This window comes from Silene latifolia, chromosome 4, assembly GCF_048544455.1.
Source record: "Silene latifolia isolate original U9 population chromosome 4, ASM4854445v1, whole genome shotgun sequence".
NCBI lineage: Eukaryota > Viridiplantae > Streptophyta > Magnoliopsida > Caryophyllales > Caryophyllaceae > Silene > Silene latifolia.
In genome coordinates this window covers 73,475,560-73,494,776 of record NC_133529.1, presented here as the reverse complement: position 1 = coordinate 73,494,776, position 19,217 = coordinate 73,475,560, and positions in this window count along the sequence as shown.

The following is a 19,217-nucleotide window of genomic DNA, read 5'->3' as shown; positions in this document are numbered from 1 at the left end:
GCTGGGGCTCGGGTGGCCGCTTACATTTTTACTAGACTTAGCTTTGCTGTTGCTAAGGGTGTGGGAGCCCAGATTGTTTCTCGGCTCCCCACCAATTTCATGTAAACTTTTATTTTTCTTTTAATGAAAGCTGCGCGCATCCTTTTGTAAATAATAATAATAATAATAATAATAATAATAATAATAATAATAATAATAATAATAATAATAATAATAATAATAATAATAATAATAATAATAATAATAATAATAATAATAATAATAATAATAATTGTGATGATTAATTAATTAATAACAAAAATAATAATATTAAAAATAATAATATAAATTTTTTAATATAATAATAATAAATAAATAAATATTAAAATATTAATAAAATCTATAAGTTTAAGATAAGTAGAAATTAAATGTGCTGAACTTAGGCCTTGTTCTTTCTGGCTTATTTTCAGCTAATTTCGATTCAAATCACTCTATTCAATTCAGATTCATTCGATTCGATTCAAATCAATATATTCGATTCATTCATTCGATTCGATTTAGCTTCTATCCGAGTTCAGTTCATTCACTCACTTCAATTCAGCTCCACTAAATTCAGCCAATTTCAATTTTGCGAATCTTAAACTTTATAGTTTTTATTAATATTATAAATTTATTATTTTATTATTTATTTATTTATTTATTTATTTATTATTATCATTATCATTATTATTATTATTATTATTATTATTATTATTATTATTATTATTATTATTATTATTATTATTATTATTATTATTATTATTATTATCATTAATTTATTATTAATTAATCATCCTCATTATTGTTATTATTATGAATATTGTGGTTATTAAAATCAATAATATTCATATTAATATAATTAATACAAAAACTATATTATTATTATTATTATTATTATTATTATTATTATTATTATTATTATTATTATTATTATTATTATTATTATTATTTTTATTATTATTATTATTATTAACTAATAATAATATTATTAATAACATTGTTAATTTTAATATTACTATTATTAATACCTAATTATTTTTTCATATACGAACTTTACTCTTTCACATACACTTTTTCATAAGGTTCTATTTTATTCCTTTTTCACCTAAAACTGAACCAAGTGAACTCTTAAATCAATATTTTTCCTAAAACTTACTTTAATTGCTCAAATGACTTAAAACTTACAAGATACATTATAATTTATCAAATAATAAATTAATTTACTTGTTATCAATTATTAATATTATTAGTTGAGTTTTAATTAATGAACCAAATTTTATATATTTGTTAAAGATGATATTTGTGTCTGTCGATTTTTATTTATCTAATTAATTAAATTAGGATTGTTGGTGCTTCGTGCTGGCTACCTAATCAGTTAAATTAGGATGATAAACGGCTAGACTTTGAATATCAATCTAGCACATCGGTGCTCCATTATTTCACCTAATTAGATTGATGGTGAACCATGGTTCATGGTGGCTACCTAGTTAATCACTCAAATTATTATTATTATTATTATTATTATTATTATTATTATTATTATTATTATTATTATTATTATTATTATTATTATTATTATTATTATTTATTATTATTATTATTATTATTATTATAGTTATTAATATTAATATTAATATTACTAATATTAATATTATTATTATTATTATTATTATTATTATTATTAAAAGAAGAAGAACATTAATAATAATAAGTATTATTAATATTAATATTAATATTAATTTAATTCAGTTCAATTCAGCTCCAATCAGCTTAGTTCAGTTTAGCTTTATTCAGTTCAGTCCAGCTCAGCTCCATTCAGTTCAATTCAGCTCAACTCTATTCAGTTCAGTTCAGCTCAGTTCAGTCCAGCTCAGTGGTCGGACTATCGTTTTCGGTTACTTGTCGTTAGGAGCACCTAGACCAAAACAATATTTCTAGCTTCACAAACTACTCTACTATTAGTAAAGAGGTAAGTAAAGGTCGGATCCCAAGGGACGGGTATTGATGTGGGATTTTCAATTGGAAGTATTGGTGTCTAAGGGTATCACAATTTGGGTTGAGGTAAGAAGATCACTAAACTAAATAACAATGTAAATAAACAAGCAAGATGATTAAAATGAGATGTAAACAATTGATTAAAAGCACTAGGGTGTCATGGGTTCATAGGGGATTCATGGGAATTGATCATACAAACATATTCTCAAATTATAAGCAAGCAATTATTGTTGTGATAGGATCGAGTTGGTTTATATCTTACAATCGATTAGATTGTACAACACCTACAAGTCGACTTAATCCTCCCTACTCAACTATATGCATGGTCTAATGAGACTCGAGTTGGTTTATATCTTACAAGTCTCATTGAAAAGGTAAGTGATAGGTAAAAAATGCAAGGATTCATAGGCTCGCATTTCATCAAACATAACATGTGCATAAGTTGAGATCATAACAAGCAAGCAAATAAATTATGTGAACATATTAGATTAAGCATGAATCACCCCCCATGTTGGTTTCCCCTAATTCCCCATTAACCCTAGCTAAGAGACTACTCACTCATTATCAAGTTTAACATGCTAACAAGGTTGTCAATCATATTAACAAAGCAAAACATGATGAATGAATGGAAATGATTAACAATAATTAAAACAAGGGTTAAGAGAATTATACCTAATGATGATTCCAAAATAATAAGCAAAGAATAATAGAAGTACTTGATGAATGATTGGAAGGTTGTCAATCCTCCAAATAAACCCCAAATAATCTTCAATTACCAAAAATAAATGATGAACAATAGAGAAATTAAGGAAATGAGATTTGTATTAATGCTTAATTAAAAGTTGATTACAAGATTAAAATGAGATTAAGATTGTATAAGAAGAACATGATATTTTAATTAGTACAATGGGGTATTTATACTAAAGATTAGGTACATAAATTAGGGTTACTAAGGGATTAAATGACGATTAAGACCCTTAAGAAAAGTTGAGGAAGTGCTCCTCTCGAAGGAGATGCTCATCTTCCTTTTGCTAGTCTTCAAGGAATATGCGAATCCCAAGTGGACTGAGGAGGAGACGGCTTACACTGTGAAGGAATCCGAGTGGCCTGAGGCATGAGACGCCCGGATTGTAGAGGGCTAGGACGAGGGGACTGGTTATGGGACCCTCGGATTGTATCCCGCCAGGACGCTCGTCCCGTGGCCAAGACGCCCGGGTAGTAGCTCAGCAAGGCTTTTTCTTCTTTTCTTCTTTTCTTCTTCCAACAATCCTCAAGGATTTTGTTGGGGATACAAGGATCTTCTAATCATTCCCCATCTACTACATTATTTACATAGGCGTTCTAGTCTTGTCTTCACTTTGATGCTTGGTCATTAGATTCGATCAATTTAGCTCCACTTTGCCATGAAAATGCAAGGTTTGCACTCCTCTCCTACCAAGGAAACAAAACCTCAAAGAATATGCAAAACGAAAGACTAAAGATAGTAAATGACCCAATTATGCACTAAAAAGCATAGGAACAAGGCTAATTCAGGGACTAAATATGCTCAAATATTGGTCACATCAAATATCCCCAAACCGAACCTTTGCTCGTCCCGAATAAAGAGGTGACAAAACTAGGACCCTTATTTAAACTAACCTACTAATATAGCCGATATGAGATAATTAGCGGGTCTCACTCCGCCCTTCAACTCACAACAAGACAACCATGAGGTAGGATGTCTTCTTGCAAGGCAAGGTGGGTCTTACCAAAATGGCGACACATCCAAGCATTAAAGCACACAAAACAAGTAATGGATGCATCTACAAAAAGAATAGCTACTTTCCTCATCTAAGTGGCGGAAATTATCTAAAGGGGAAGCAATCTAAGGGTACACATTCCATTATAGATATGGTTTCTTCAAACTACTAAGCCTAGAAGGATACCAATAAATCACCTCCAAGTTGTGTCAAGCTAGGGTACCTTTGTCCTCAATCGTTAAATGCTTTCATCAAGAGTAGACTCCCTATGGTGTTAGAAACACTGGAGGATCGCGGAATTCCCCTTCTTGCCTAGACAAGAAGAAGGGTCGTCCCCTCTCTACCATGCACAAAAGTGGATTCGATGGAAAAAGGGATCAATATGTTTTGAGTTTCATATGGGAGTTTGCTTTTGTTGTTGTTATTCCCCCCAAGTTCTTGTGGCATTTGACATTTTGACAACAATTTCTTTTTGCCATTTCTTTGATGTTTGGCATTTCAATACTTGACAATTTCAACTTTTCTTGCATTTTCTTTTGAACATTTTCAAAGTCACCCCATTTGTAGTGAGGGTGCTTATTTTTGAAGCATAGGAGTTTTCATTTTTGTTACTCCTCTTTTCTTTTGATGCAATTGCAAACTTTTTCACTTTTCATTTCTTGAACTCAAATTTTTGAACAATTTTTGTGCTCATTCCCTTTTTGATGACAAAAATGTGGTAGAATATGGATGATGGTTGCATGGTTTCAAGGGTCACCTTGGAATAAATGGTAGTCAAGGAGTTATCACACCACAAGGTACTCTTGACTATGCCTTAATCCATGGGTCAAAGGATACTAGCATGACACATCCTAGGGTGTTTTACAAGTATTCTAACAAGCAAAGTCTTAAGAAGAAAAAGTATCTACAAGGGCCTTATATACACCTGTCAAGCTTCCCAAATAGACGGTTTCACAAAAAATTTCCTAAATATAACTATATGTCATAATGCAACTAACATTTATACAACCTAATGTATATGCTTCTACCAACTAGTATGCCAAATAAACTAAATGCAATCCTAATTTCACATTGTTTATACCGCATCAATCAAAATAAAGTCACATAGTCATTAACATAAAGAAGAAAAAGGAGATTGGAAAGATCATACCATGCGGTCTTCAATATCCTCATGTCTCGGATGTGGCGTAGTCGGTCAATGTGAAAAAGGATGAACAAACACAATATATACAAGATTATACTACGAAGGAAATGAACATGTTTTTGGATTTTTCGAATTTTTCAATTTTTTTTTTTTTTGTATTTTGTTTTAATGAAATTAAAGGACATATTTTTGTATTTTCCATTCAATTTTTATCATTTTTGTTTTAAAAAGGTCAAGTTAGAATTTCTCATCCTCTCACTAGTATGGGCATTGTCCTCAATGGCTAATATAGGAAATTATGCAATTTATATGAAAATGTATGATTTCTAAGCTAAATGCAAACTATGTGATATATAAACAAGAGTGAATGCAAACTAAGCTATGCTATATGATGTGACACGGCTATCGTGTACCCTGTCAAAGATAAAACCTAACGGTCTCAACTAAAATGTAGTAGAGGCAGTCGAGTATCGAATCCACAGGGAGGCGGTGCAATTATCAGTTGCCTAATTCTAATCTTTAGGTAACGGATGGGGGTTGTTTGAATTGGTTGCTAAACTACGAGATTTAAAAGAAGAGAAATAAAGTAAAGAGCAGTAAAAGCAAGGAAATAAGATTAAACTATCAGATAAAGAGGGACATGTCGGGAATTTGGTTCACTACGGTAGTCCAGTGACTCAGCTGTAAATGAGTCAGACGAATTAATGTAAGACGGATGTTGAAAGGTCCTTTCGGTCCACTTTCTATCCTAAATTAACACTAACTTAACTTTCATCCTCATTAGGGTAGTATAATGTTCATAGCAGGCCTATTTAGTCCAATCTTTCGATCTAGGAGTAATTTTATCCAGATTAAAGGATACATAGAAGCGTGCACTCAACTAAGTCGAATAAATACAATTAAATTGCTATGGTGACAGGGTCTCACAACTAATTCATCTAATTCATTTACTACATCATCACATTTCTACCGCAGATCCCCTAATCCCAACATGAAAGGGGTTTAGCTACTCATGTTGCTAATTAAACTAACAGCAATTAAATTCCCAGCAATAAACATTATGAAATAAACAATAAATCGCATAAAAGTAAATTAGGGCAAAGATTAAATGCAACGAAACAAGAGATTAAAGCAAAAAAAAGAGTAATTATTAATAAAGGAAGAGAAAGAATCACAATCGATGCGAATCCGGCGTAAAGAACACAAATTCCAAGCGAAAGCAATCCCGAAATAAAGTTATAGTAGAGAAGAATAAAAGTACGCAGTAAAAGTTTTGATAGATGCTCAGTAGTAAGTAAAAACTGATGCTAATAACCTAACTAATGTAGGTTTAAATAGCAAAGTAAATGAGTTTAACGAAAATAAATAACACACGGGTTGTTTAAAGCCCATGATTAGCGAAACCACTCGATCGAGTGGATTAAAACCACTCGATCGAGCAAAACCTCAACCAAATCTACTCGATCGACCAGAAAGTTACTCGATCGGGTAGATGGTCTTTCTGCAAGTTAAGGATCGAGTATAAAGTGCTCGATCGACCATTCTGGGATATAGAAACCACTCGATCGAGTGGTAAAACAGCTCGATCGAGTGCTTTGACTTCATTTCAGCTCAAGTTCGCGCCTTAATGCCTCGTAATCCGTGCCATGACGCTTCCAAACACCGTATCTCACTCTGGATAATCCCGTCTCCTCTAAATGCATGCAAAAAGGACGAAAAAGAGGACGATTCCACTACTTTCGCGTTCATTTCTTTAAAATGGACAAAACGAACCAAAGTAGCCAATTCGGGGCAAAATACCATAAAAACAGTATAAAAATGCATAGAAATACGTGCTGAAATAGGCTAAAAAGACTACATTAGGCACGTATCATGATGCATGGTTTTTGTTATGGTGGAGAGCATAATTTAGATTAGCTCCCAATGCATATGCATAAACTTCCCCAAATCAAAATAGACACTATTTCTAATGTCAAAAATTGGGGGAGTTCATGCATAAAAAATGCAATGCATGAAACTTAAAATTTGTCATTTTGGATTTTGAAAATGGGAACAATAAAAATGAACACCTTAATGGAACTAAGGTGTTAGTCCTCCAATGTTGCTAGGACTCCTCAAATATGATCAAGATAAAATAAAAACAAGAGAAGTAGACAAACCATAAAGGAGGTGTAAGAATGTAGGATCCTCCAAGAGTTTGCTTGTCCTCACCCATCGTGTCATCATCATCGTCTCCATTATCATCATCAACCTCCTCACTTGAGGCATCATCAACCTCCATGGATGTGGAGTCATTTCCACTCTCACTTGCATTTGCTTGTTCATCCTCACTTTCCTCTTCTTCTTGAACTTCTTCATCTTCACCTTCTTGCTCATCACTCTCATCAACAACCATCTCCTCTTCACCCGGTCTACTACCTTTGTCACTTTCAAAGAGATCAAAAACTCTCCGGATAATCGGCTAATTGTTCAATGACCAGAATAGTAGAAGTAGTAGCTTCCATAGGAGGATTTTGTTCTTGAATTTCTAACCTTGCATTATGAACTACCAATGCCTTTGATGCTTGTTTGTCTTGAAGAGCTTGTTGTCTCTTAGAAAGGTTCTTCTTTTGGGGTGCCTTGCTTCCACCTTTTGTTCTTGCCATACTCCTTTGCTTAGTAACACCAATGAAAGCTTGAAATCTTCAATTTCTAGTAATACCCAAATCGATTTAGGATAGATGAATGTTGCCTTGTATCCCAAAAATCGACTCAAAACTTGAAGATTTTGGTGTTTTAATCACTTGTTGTTGCTAAAGGAGTGATTAATTTTTGTTTTGAGGAAGTTTGGATTTGATTTGGTTAATTTTGGTTGAGAAATTTGATTTTTGTTGATGGAGAGGATGAGGGTTTTGGGGTTTTGGGGTTTTGGGGTTTTGGGTAGTGTTTGTGTTTGAAATAATGAAAATGAATTGGGAAGTAGGGGTTTAAAGACCCGTTGAATTTTGAAAAGCAGAGGGAGACGAGCGGCTTGCCCTCGGGACGCTCGGATTCTTCACTTTTGGGTTCAGGAAAAGCGCATGGGGACGAGCGTTTCGAAGGTAAGATGAGTGGATTCTTGAGCTGGGACGAGCGTCCTATGCTAGAGACGCTTGGATTCCTTTCCAGGGAGAAATCCAAAAATTGGCAGTGTAAAGACGAGCGTCTTTTCCTCTGGGACGACCGTCCTGGCTGAGACAAGCGGATTCCTTGCTGGGACGCTCGGATTCTCAGTCAGACCCAAAAATTAATTCTGCGGCTTCACAAGACGAGCGTCTTATGCACTGGATGCTCAGGTTCATTTTAAGACGAGCGGATTCAGCTCGGGTCGCTCGGATAATGCCTCTTCCACACGGATTCAGGTCCATCCGTGGGTGTTTTGTAACCCGTGTCATTTCATTCTTCAATTCTTGTGGTCTTCATTGTGGGGGCACTACAAAGGCATGGATAGCCTAGGCAATTGCTATCCCCACACTAAGGCAAAACACTACACATCAATAAACCCATAAGTCCCTCCCTCACTTCTCTCAAAATGATGAAAATCTTGATCAAGGCATAGAAATGTAAATCTAAAAATGACAAAATGCAATACAATAATTAAAATGCAAGTTAGGGAGTTAGAATATTTACAAATGGTGGTTTAGGGAGGACTCCACCAAACTCTCATCCAATAATGAGTTGTCAAGGGGGCTTATTCAAGGTGTTGTTGATGTTACTCAACACCTTGAAGAAGTAGTCGAAAGCTTGTTCATTGTCATGATAAAGTTCTTCAATAGACCTTTGCAGTTGTTGTTTTCCATGATGGTCTTGGGCCATAGCATTACCGATATAAGGATTGAATATCCCTTCAAACTCATCATCCCAAAGACCGCATACTTCGTCCACTTGATCACTAAAAATGTCTTGAGTTGATGAAGACAACTCTTTTTCTTTCTTGTCTTGGCCAATGAGGCCTTCTTTTTCACTTGTTATGGGTGAGCTTTTCAAGCTCTCATTGTTGCAATTTCCTTGCTCTTTTGATGGAGCATCATCCACTTTCTTCTTCCATTGAAATGCCAACTTCTTCCTATCATCTTTCCGACTATAATGATCAACCATAAAACATGGCTCATGCAATCGTGGAGCTCTCATAGTCTTGTCAAGATTGAAAGTGATGGTTTCATCTCCCACTTCAAGGGTGAGCTCTCCATGTTTTACATCGATCACCACTCCCGCGGTGTGCAAGAAAGGTCTTCCTAAAATAATAGGAATGTTGGAGTCTTCTTCCATGTCAACAATAACAAAATCCATCGGGATAAAGAATTTGCCAATTCTTACGGGAACATCTTCCCATACCCCTAAATGTGTCTTTGTTGATCTATCCGCCATTTGAAGCGTGATGTTGGTACATTTGAGTTCTCCTATTCCTAGCCTCTTGCTTACCGAATATGGCATGACACTAACACTTGCCCCAAGGTCACATAAAGCTTTGTTGATTGTAGTGTCGCCAATAGTGCATGGAATGGAGAAACTTTCTGGATCCTTTAGTTTTGGAGGTGAACTTCCTTGTAGGATGACACTACTCACTTTAGTGAAAGCAATAGTCTCAAGCTTTCGGATGGATTTCTTCTTCGTAAGAATATCTTTCATATACTTTGCATAGGCCGAAACATGATTGATCAATTCCGTGAATGGAATCGAGACTTCTAAATTCTTCACAATCTCTATGAATTTTCCAAGTTGGTCATCAAACTTAGGCTTAGCTTGACAACTTGGGAATGGAAGTATAATCACAATAGGCTCCTTTTCTTTGGCCTTCTCTTCATCCTTCTTTGAAACTTCTTGAATGGTGGGTTCTTCTTCTTTAGAGCTTTCAACAACTCTTTCCTTGTCACTAGCATTCACAATATCTTCATCAACGGGCATCTTCGGCCCTTCATACCTTGTACCACTCCTCAAATGGATGGCACTCACCGATTCTTGTCTTGGGGGATTACCTTGAGGTTGTAATTGCCCCTTTTGTCTTTGTGAACTTGAAGATGCTAATTGAGACATTTGGTCTCCAACATCTTTGTGTGAGCTAGTATGTTGTTAATGGTGATGTCTTTTGTTTGGCTATCCTTTTGCATTTGAGTGAAAAACTCTTGTTGGTTCTTTTCCATTTGGAGGACCGCTTTTGAACATCAAAACCTTGGTCATTTGATTGAGTGTATGGAGTTTGATTTTGGTAACATTGGTTTTGGTTGTAAAAGGGTCTTTGATTTTGGTTTCTCATTGGAGGTGGGGTGTATGTTGGTTGAGGGTTTTGAACATTTTGGCTTTTGTATGAGAGATTTGGATGAAATTTGGTGTTTTCATTGTAATAGTTGGAATAAGGGGTACCACTCTTGTATGCCTGAAAAGCATTCACTTGCTCACTTGTTCCCCTACATTCACTTTGGTCATGTCCCAAAGTTCCACAATTCTCACATATTCCACTTGGAATTGATGAAGATGCCACCATGGCATTAACATGTTGTTTAGGTGATTTGGAGGCTTCTTCAAGTTTAGCCATAGCCTTATCAAACTTCAAGTTGATGGTGTTAGAAATCTATATCTCATTCTTAACATATTCTTATATGTTTCAAATTTATTTAGTCATAAAATAAATTACAAATCTTGTGCATGCAAACTAAAATAATTAAATGAAGTCGGTCATCATATGGGCACCAACAAGATCTCCTTCTTGTTAGTTCTTGAGCTTTCCAATAATGGATGAACATACAAAATCCCAAAGTAGAGATTCTCCAATTAGTAGCACCCAAGACAATCGCTTAATCCCACAAACTAACATGTACTAGATGTTTATATTGTGGTTTACCTTAAATTTGATTACTAATACTCATATATTACTTTGATAATTTTAGTAATCTTACATGAACAATTTCAATTAAAATCTCATCTTTTTGATGAAGATAAAAGAGAGAGAAGAGAGGAAAATACATGAACAACTTGCATGTGATTTATTAGAATGAATGATGAGTGAATTAATCCCATTGCCCATCTCATTTTCACGGTTGGAATAAAGAGAAATAGGGCATCTATTTTCACTTTTTGTCTTTACAAAAAATAGATGTGTAAGAGTAGGTGTAAGGCTAGTTGTAGGTAGGCATCATCATGCCATTTTATTAAATAAAATAAAACAACCTAAACCCACTAACTCTTTCCATATTTCGGTCCATATATACATAAAATGGACTACCATTTTATTTTGTCAATTTGTCATTTGTCACACAATATGTCACATGTAATATGATACATATTACTAATTAATTAAATGCATATTTATCACATAAATATCATTTTATAAATTAATTAAATATCATTCAACAAATTGACTAGTGATACTTGATCACATAAATAAAATGGGTCATATAATTATAATTCACAATATCTTGTAATTATAATCAACCATTCATTCTTATCTTTATTGTTTCTCAAACAATAAACAATTTTAGCAATAAAGCATTTTATTTACTAAAATAAATCTTATTTAATCCCATTACAATAAGATATCAATATTCTCTCTCACAAATTGAATTGTTCAATTTTAAGGAATTAATTAATCTGTATCGGTATACAATTAATTAACCTTTTCAATTAAGGGAATCGTCCTTTAGGTGTGACCTCAAGGGATCAATCGATCACCACCGTCGCACGACAAGAAATGTCAAACTCTAGCCAACCAATCATTACCGATATGTGTGGACCAGTTGACTATATATATTATGTATCATCCCTTCCGTATTCTTGTAATGAGATTTAATAATGATATTTAAATCATGTGATCGCACTATTGTTGAGGACACATTTCCCAACAATCTCCCACTTGTCCTCGACAAGTGTGCGTCACCAATTCTCTTGTCCTATTACTATCTCCCACTCAATGCAAGGTGTCTTTTGGGTCGTACTTGCAAGTGATCATATCGAGAGTGGTTTCCTCGATCTGGAGAATAACTGATTGACCGGATTTATCTATCATAGATACCTTCCGAGCGTGGCCATGCATTTCCGTTCATTACTCCTCGAGTGGCCCTGAGATATTGTTTTAACCCCGACAAGGGGGTGGACAATTCCTATCGCACTTATTCCCTTCGACTAGCCACAGCCATCATAACCCAAAATATGCCCATTTGACCCCATTTACGAAGGTCGTAGTAACATAAATCAAAGCTAATCTGAAACTGTGCCATCTTAGGTGAAAAGTCTTTAGTCAAAAGAATCGACTCATTGGAATACTATAGTAGCTCTCGCCACGACCAGGCTTTATAAATTTGCCAAAACTCTATAAGCGGTCACTTTGCCCGAGAAAAGTGTTCCTAACATCCGCCTATGTGATCGACTAGTCATCTCACATGACTCTATGGCACTTGAACTTGCCATCAATCGCATCACACTCTAGTCACTTCGAGACGTCACCTCATACAAGTGACTATGGGCGAATACAATGTTAATCCGTGTTCACTTTAACGGGGTTCAATGTTGTCTCTACAACCCGTTTGGATGTAACAAAGTATAATAAAAGAGTTTTAAAGTAAAAACTCGAACGACAAATGCGATTATCACATATGAATAGTCAATGCCTAATTACTACTTCATATTCTATAATCTAATTTGATCTTGAATGTAGTTGTTCATCTCAATTTAGTTGAAATGACATGACTCATCATGTTAAGCCTATGAGAAGGCTTTGGTTAGTAGGTTTTATCAACTTCTTGTACCTTACTCAACCTTACTACATACTCATTTTCCTTTGTAATGTATACATTTGCATTACAAAACTTTCTGAGTACGTGTCGAGATCCAATCAAGACATAGGCCCTCTAGCCTAAGAATAGCTCCCACTGTTTTCACAATGTGCGGGACTCATCCTTCTTGCACATCTCATGATTGCAAGTGTACTCAATTTCCGTTATAAATATCTCTCATTGTTCTTTATTGCCTAGAACGATTCTAGAAAATCTACTTCTTAATTAACATTGCCACAATGGTATCTTAACCATCCTAATGTGTTTTGATTATGGTTTTGTCGGAAACCATGCGCAATCTCAATTGTCAATTGTCACTTGTGTAACACCTTTACACAAAATTGCATCATAAACACTTTGCATCATAGCCTTAATGCTTCTGCAAGCACTTAAGGGTCATCTTTATGGCTTACTTGGTAAAGATTACTTAAATTCGATTTTGAAAACAATTCATCATACTCAAAGCATATGAAGTGTTATACATCATTTCTTTTTAATTGATTCGGCAGCGGAAGCAAATGAAATCAATCAAATATGTTCAATTTAATTGAACTAGTCATGAATCTTATCAACATAAGACTTCTTACTGACGCTAATATCATGTGGATTTATCTTCATAAATCCGGATATTCAAGATGTATTATAATACTCCAAAAGTCTTAAATCATTCTCAATGATCAATATGTCATCCACATATCGAACTAATTAAAAATTCCGTAACTCCCACTAAACTCCATGTATAAACACAACTTCTCGACTTATCGAGAAATGTTTTATCACATGATCAAAATGTTGATTCCAACTCATTGATGTCCTACTTAAGATCCTCTCTTAAGTTTCACATTATCTTAGGATTGCAAGAATCTATAAAACTCATGACATGTATTGAATACATTCTTTCTATTGAAGAAGTGGGTTTTAGAATCACTTGTTGTATGCATATCCTCATAATGAAACACAATCCCTAAGAAGATCCAAATAGACTTAATCATTTCAATTAGTGCAAAACCCTTTGCAACCAATCTTGCTTTGAAATATCTCTTTATTAGTGCAAAACCCTTTGTCACTAATCAAGCCCTTTTGTTTCGGATTTTCATGGCTCTAAGCCTTGTATTGAGTTGTGACTTAAACACTCTTATGTAAGTCATATGTTCATTACTTTCTAGAAGTAATCAACTTGAATCAAACAATTTCTTTTGTAAGTTATAAGCTCTTTACTTTCTTAAAAGTAGCTTGAATTCATCATTTTTAACAAGTGACGAATTTAACCTCCTAGGTTTTAAAGAAACAATATTTTACACAAAACGTCTCATGTAGCCAAGAAATATCAGTTTCTTGCGACATAACATTCTTTGTGGCTCTTGAATAATTTTCTCCCACTCTGTCTTCTAGAAATAAACTTGTATTTTAGAAAGACAGCTTCACGAGCCACAAACCCGGTGTACTCGTGATAAATGAAAAGGGAAAAATGAGCATTTGTTTCTTGTAAAAACTTATAAGCATGGTACCCTTACCATTTCATATCTCATATGATTCGATTTAGTGGAAAAATAATCTAGACAAAATGATTAAATCCCCAAAAGGATCAAGTAACTCAAAGTAACTTGATTGAAGTCCAAACCTTATCGAATAGCGTTTGAATTCTTATCCAATCATACATTATCCCATAATGCGTGTTAAGAGAGATTAATTTGTGATACTATATCACAATTCATTTGGCTTATATCAAAGTTTTCACTTTGATAATCCCATCACGACTAAATCGTGATTCCTTGAACTCTTGAACTTCTTCAAAGATTTCTCTATTTACCTTATTAAGTGAACACACTAGTGTCAACTTAAATCGTTGGTAAAAGATGATGATCAACCTATTTTGGATCGATGATTTATAACCTCGATCTCCTTTTCAACCAAAAGGTACGAGATATCTTGCTTTGAATACAAGATACGCATATACCATTAACAATCTAATGGTTTCAAGAGTACTCGATAACTCTTTGCGTTCATCATTCCAAAATTTAAGGTTTAATCTTGGGTTACCAATTTGAGTCTTGCATCATCTTCATGATATATCATTCTAGTTTGGTTTAGAATATAATCACCTTGATGATGGGCTAGCCATACATCAAATCATGGTGTATAGGGTCACAAAAGTGAAACCTCTTTTGTATCTTTAACAAATTGTATTCTTATTTAGAGTTTATGTACTTAATAGTCACAATTAAGTACAACTCCAAACCCGAAAACTAGATTTAGTACACAATGACTCTATCTCTTGACTTCATTGTTGCTAGTCGTCATATTCTAATCATCCTATGTATCAAACATAATGATGAAAACCACCACGGGTTTCTAATATTGACAAAGTAATACTAGCAAAATTTATGTTTAATCAAATAAACATTTAACGAAGAAGGTCCCATTAGATGTCTCACAACTAACTTGTTGATTCTTCAATAATTTGGGGTAGTTTCCTTTCTCGTGTCTAACATTTAAGACAATGGAAACTTTATCGGTCGGGATTGATAGGTTTAGTATCGTCATTCTCAACAATTTTACCTTTAACATTACCTTGTATCAATTCCATTATAATCTTTACTTCTTGAACCTCGTCCTCATCTTAACGGTTTAAGAGAATGCTCCCACTCAATTCAATGAATCTTTGCTTTGAGAAGCAAAATTGAATTCATGAAGATTACTCTTCATTTGTTCGTTTTAGTCTTAAAACTTTCATTGAAGTGGTTGCGTTATTTTGGTCAATTACGAATTCTTGACAAAACTAATTACCAAAACAATTTATCGCTTCAATGTACTTAATTCATTTAAGTGCATGAAAAACAATCCATTGTAAGTAGATGTGTTAATCAAGAATCAAAAACCTGTTTGATAATGAATAACTTTTATCTCTACTCTTTACAAGAGATCCTTCCAATGGATAATATGAGGTTTTAGAAGAAAATTCATATTTGTCTTTAGTTACGATGTTTTAATGGAGATTTGAATCAAAAATCGAAATGATATCGTATATGAATTGTGGTAAAGAAATAGAACAATATGATAACGGAATAATGAAAACAAAACATTCATCGTTATAATAATACTTGTAAACAAGTATAGCATTTACATAGTGACCTCTACCCAACTATGATAAATGATTCCAAGATCCAAATTCATATTAACTTGGGCACGGGGTAGCCGATGAAACCCTTATCAATATAACTCGGTGGATTAACTCTTTAATCGATTCTACTTTTAGAACTCTCGGTCGATAAAATTACTCTAATATTTATCTATAGTCCAAAACACATTGACAAGGGCACGGGGTAGCCGATGAAACCCTTATCAAAAAACTTTTGTTGAGTTCAATCCAAATTTCGAATAAATGTGTCCATGATCCAAACCCATATTAACTTGGGCACGGGGTAGCCGATGAAACCCTCATCAACATGAATTCGGTGGATAGACATTTATCACCCACTTCCCCTACGTAACAAGGTTTGTACCCCGGGGTAGCCGAGTGCACTCCCTCGCGAAATAGGTTTTCATGGTTTCTACTATTTGGTAAGGCTATGTCTCAATTGTTTATTTTAGAGAGAGGTCATGTCAATTTATTATCTATCACATTTTAAGTGAACTAAAGCGGTGAACTACGATAATTGTAATTGACACGGTCGATAAACTCGATAAAAAGATAAGGCATGTTTTAGTTATGGCGATTTAGCGATGCATGCGACATATAAATAAAATGCAAAGCATAAATAAAATAATCCTAGTATGGCCTTCCTAAAATAGAAAAACTATTTAACTATTACATATTCGGAAACCAAATCCATTGGTCCCTTGATCTTCGGTTGAGGCACGCATCTCGAGGTAACACCGTCTTTATGTATCGCCATCTTGAAGAAATCCGTCTTTGGGAACTCCGAAAAGAATAAAATTACATAATAAATTACATAATTTCCTATTATACATTTGTAACTATAATAAAATAAATCTATTAAATTACAACACGGTGATACGAGATCACAATAAAATTACAACCGAATCGATATTCCCATACATTTCGGGTAATACCAATTAAAAACTAAGGCCATACTAAGTAAAAATTACATAAAATAAAATTACATAAAATAAAATTATGACAATCATAAAGAAAATGCAGCATTATAATATGTATGAACATGCCCAATTTTATGCTAAATCGCCTTTAAGGAGCCAATATCGTATATTACACGGTTTTTTTTCGATTTGCGTGATTCAACGTTTTATAATCACAAAAATTACATAAATTCATATTTATGCACAAGTTAATTACCCTAACCTCTTAGGACTCAAAATTAGTCTTAACTAATTACTTGACTATAATTAACTCATATTTCTTAAAATTGTTCATTAATGGACTTAAAAATACAATAAAATGCTATAAACTTCAAATAAATCACAAAAATTCCAAATAAATTCAAAATTTGAAATTTAAACTTATGAACATTCTGGAAAAATACCATGACACGCATAATGTTCAAAAAATTAGGTTAAAATTTCGTAAAATTATCGGAAAAACTATGTTGCGGTTTATCGGATTTATCAATAAAAATCATAAAAACATGAGAAAAATTATATTCATCAACTTTTCAATTTTAGATCTGAAAAAGATAATAAAATGCAACATGTGACGTTTTTCCTTAGTCATGAAGTATGTTTTAGCAATTATTCACTAATTAAGTCACTATTTATGCTATTTTTCATCAAAAATCCATAAATCATGCATAAAGACTTCATTATAGCCAATTATTTTACACACATCTTGTAAAATTTCATGTGACAACATACTAAATTTCTATGACCAGATTCGAAATATTTCTCATATTAACCTATTTTTCATCTAAATCCAATTTTTATCATGAAAAATCCATTTTTCGAGCATAAGAACTCATAAAATTATGAAAATTTCCAGATCATCAAAAAATAATATATGTGAAAACATATCCAAAAACCACTGGAAAATTCGAAGTTTAGCTAATTTTCGTCCAAAAATGACATTTTTATCATAAAAATCACATTTTAATGCCAATATTATATAAAATGAACAATAAAATCCATAAATTAACCAAAATATCCTAAATACATTTTAGGATCAGAAACTTTAACATGCATAAATTATTTTCGTGATATATCATAATATCACAAATTTACAAGTTTTGTTTGTTAATCATATAACTCGGAAAAACAATAACCGATTTGCATGCAAACAACCTTGTGCTCATGATACCGCTTGTTAGAAATCTATATCTCATTCTTAACATATTCTTATATGTTTCAAATTTATTTAGTCATAAAATAAATTACAAATCTTATGCATGCAAACTAAAATAATTAAATGAAGAAATCATATTCTCACCATATAAATTTCGGTCATCATATGGGCACCAACAAGATCTCCTTCTTGTTAGTTCTTGAGCTTTCCAATAATGGATGAACATACAAAATCCCAAAGTAGAGATTCTCCAATTAGTAGCACCCAAGACAATCCCTTAATCCCACAAACTAACATGTACTAGATGTTTATATTGTGGTTTACCTTAAATTTGATTACTAATACTCATATATTACTTTGATAATTTTAGTAATCTTACATGAACAATTTCAATTAAAATCTCATCTTTTTGATGAAGATAAAAGAGAGAGAAGAGAGGAAAATACATGAACAACTTGCATGTGATTTATTAGAATGAATGATGAGTGAATTAATCTCATTCACTACTACAAATCCAGGCAACTACAACGCCCCTTTAACAACGATTATTCACGAAAATCACAATAGACGTTGTAGAATGTATGGCGCGAATTTTACTAAACTTAATTACAACGGGTATGGTTATAAAAACCGTTGTTATTAGTTTTAACAACGGGTCACACATGCACAACCGTTGTTAATAATTTGGCGCAAAATTGGCGCAAAGTTAGTGAAAAGTAATCACAACGGTTACTTTTGTAACCCGTTGTTAAAACATATTTGACAACGGGTGTTTTTTAAAACCGTTGTTAAAACTTATTTGACGACGGTTGTTGTTTTACAACCGTTGTCAATACCTTCCATACTATAAACCACACAAAAACAAGTCTGCTGCAGCCACAAAACACAACCCTTAATACACAAACACAAACACAAACACAAACACAAACACAAACACAAACACAAACACAAACACAAACACAAACACAAACACAAACACAAACACAAACACAAACACAAACACAAACACAAACACAAACACAAACACAAACACAAACACAAACACAAACACAAACACAAACACAAACACAAACACAAACACAAACACAAACACAAACACAAACACAAACACAAACACAAACACAAACACAAACACAGCAGACAAACAAACACAAAACACACACTTTCTCTTTCTCTCTTTCTCTCTTTCTCATCGTCGCTTTATCTTCTCGCCGTCATTGTTGATTTCATCGTCTCTTACTTTCTGTATTTATCAGGTAAATCTCGCCGTCACTGTTAGTTTC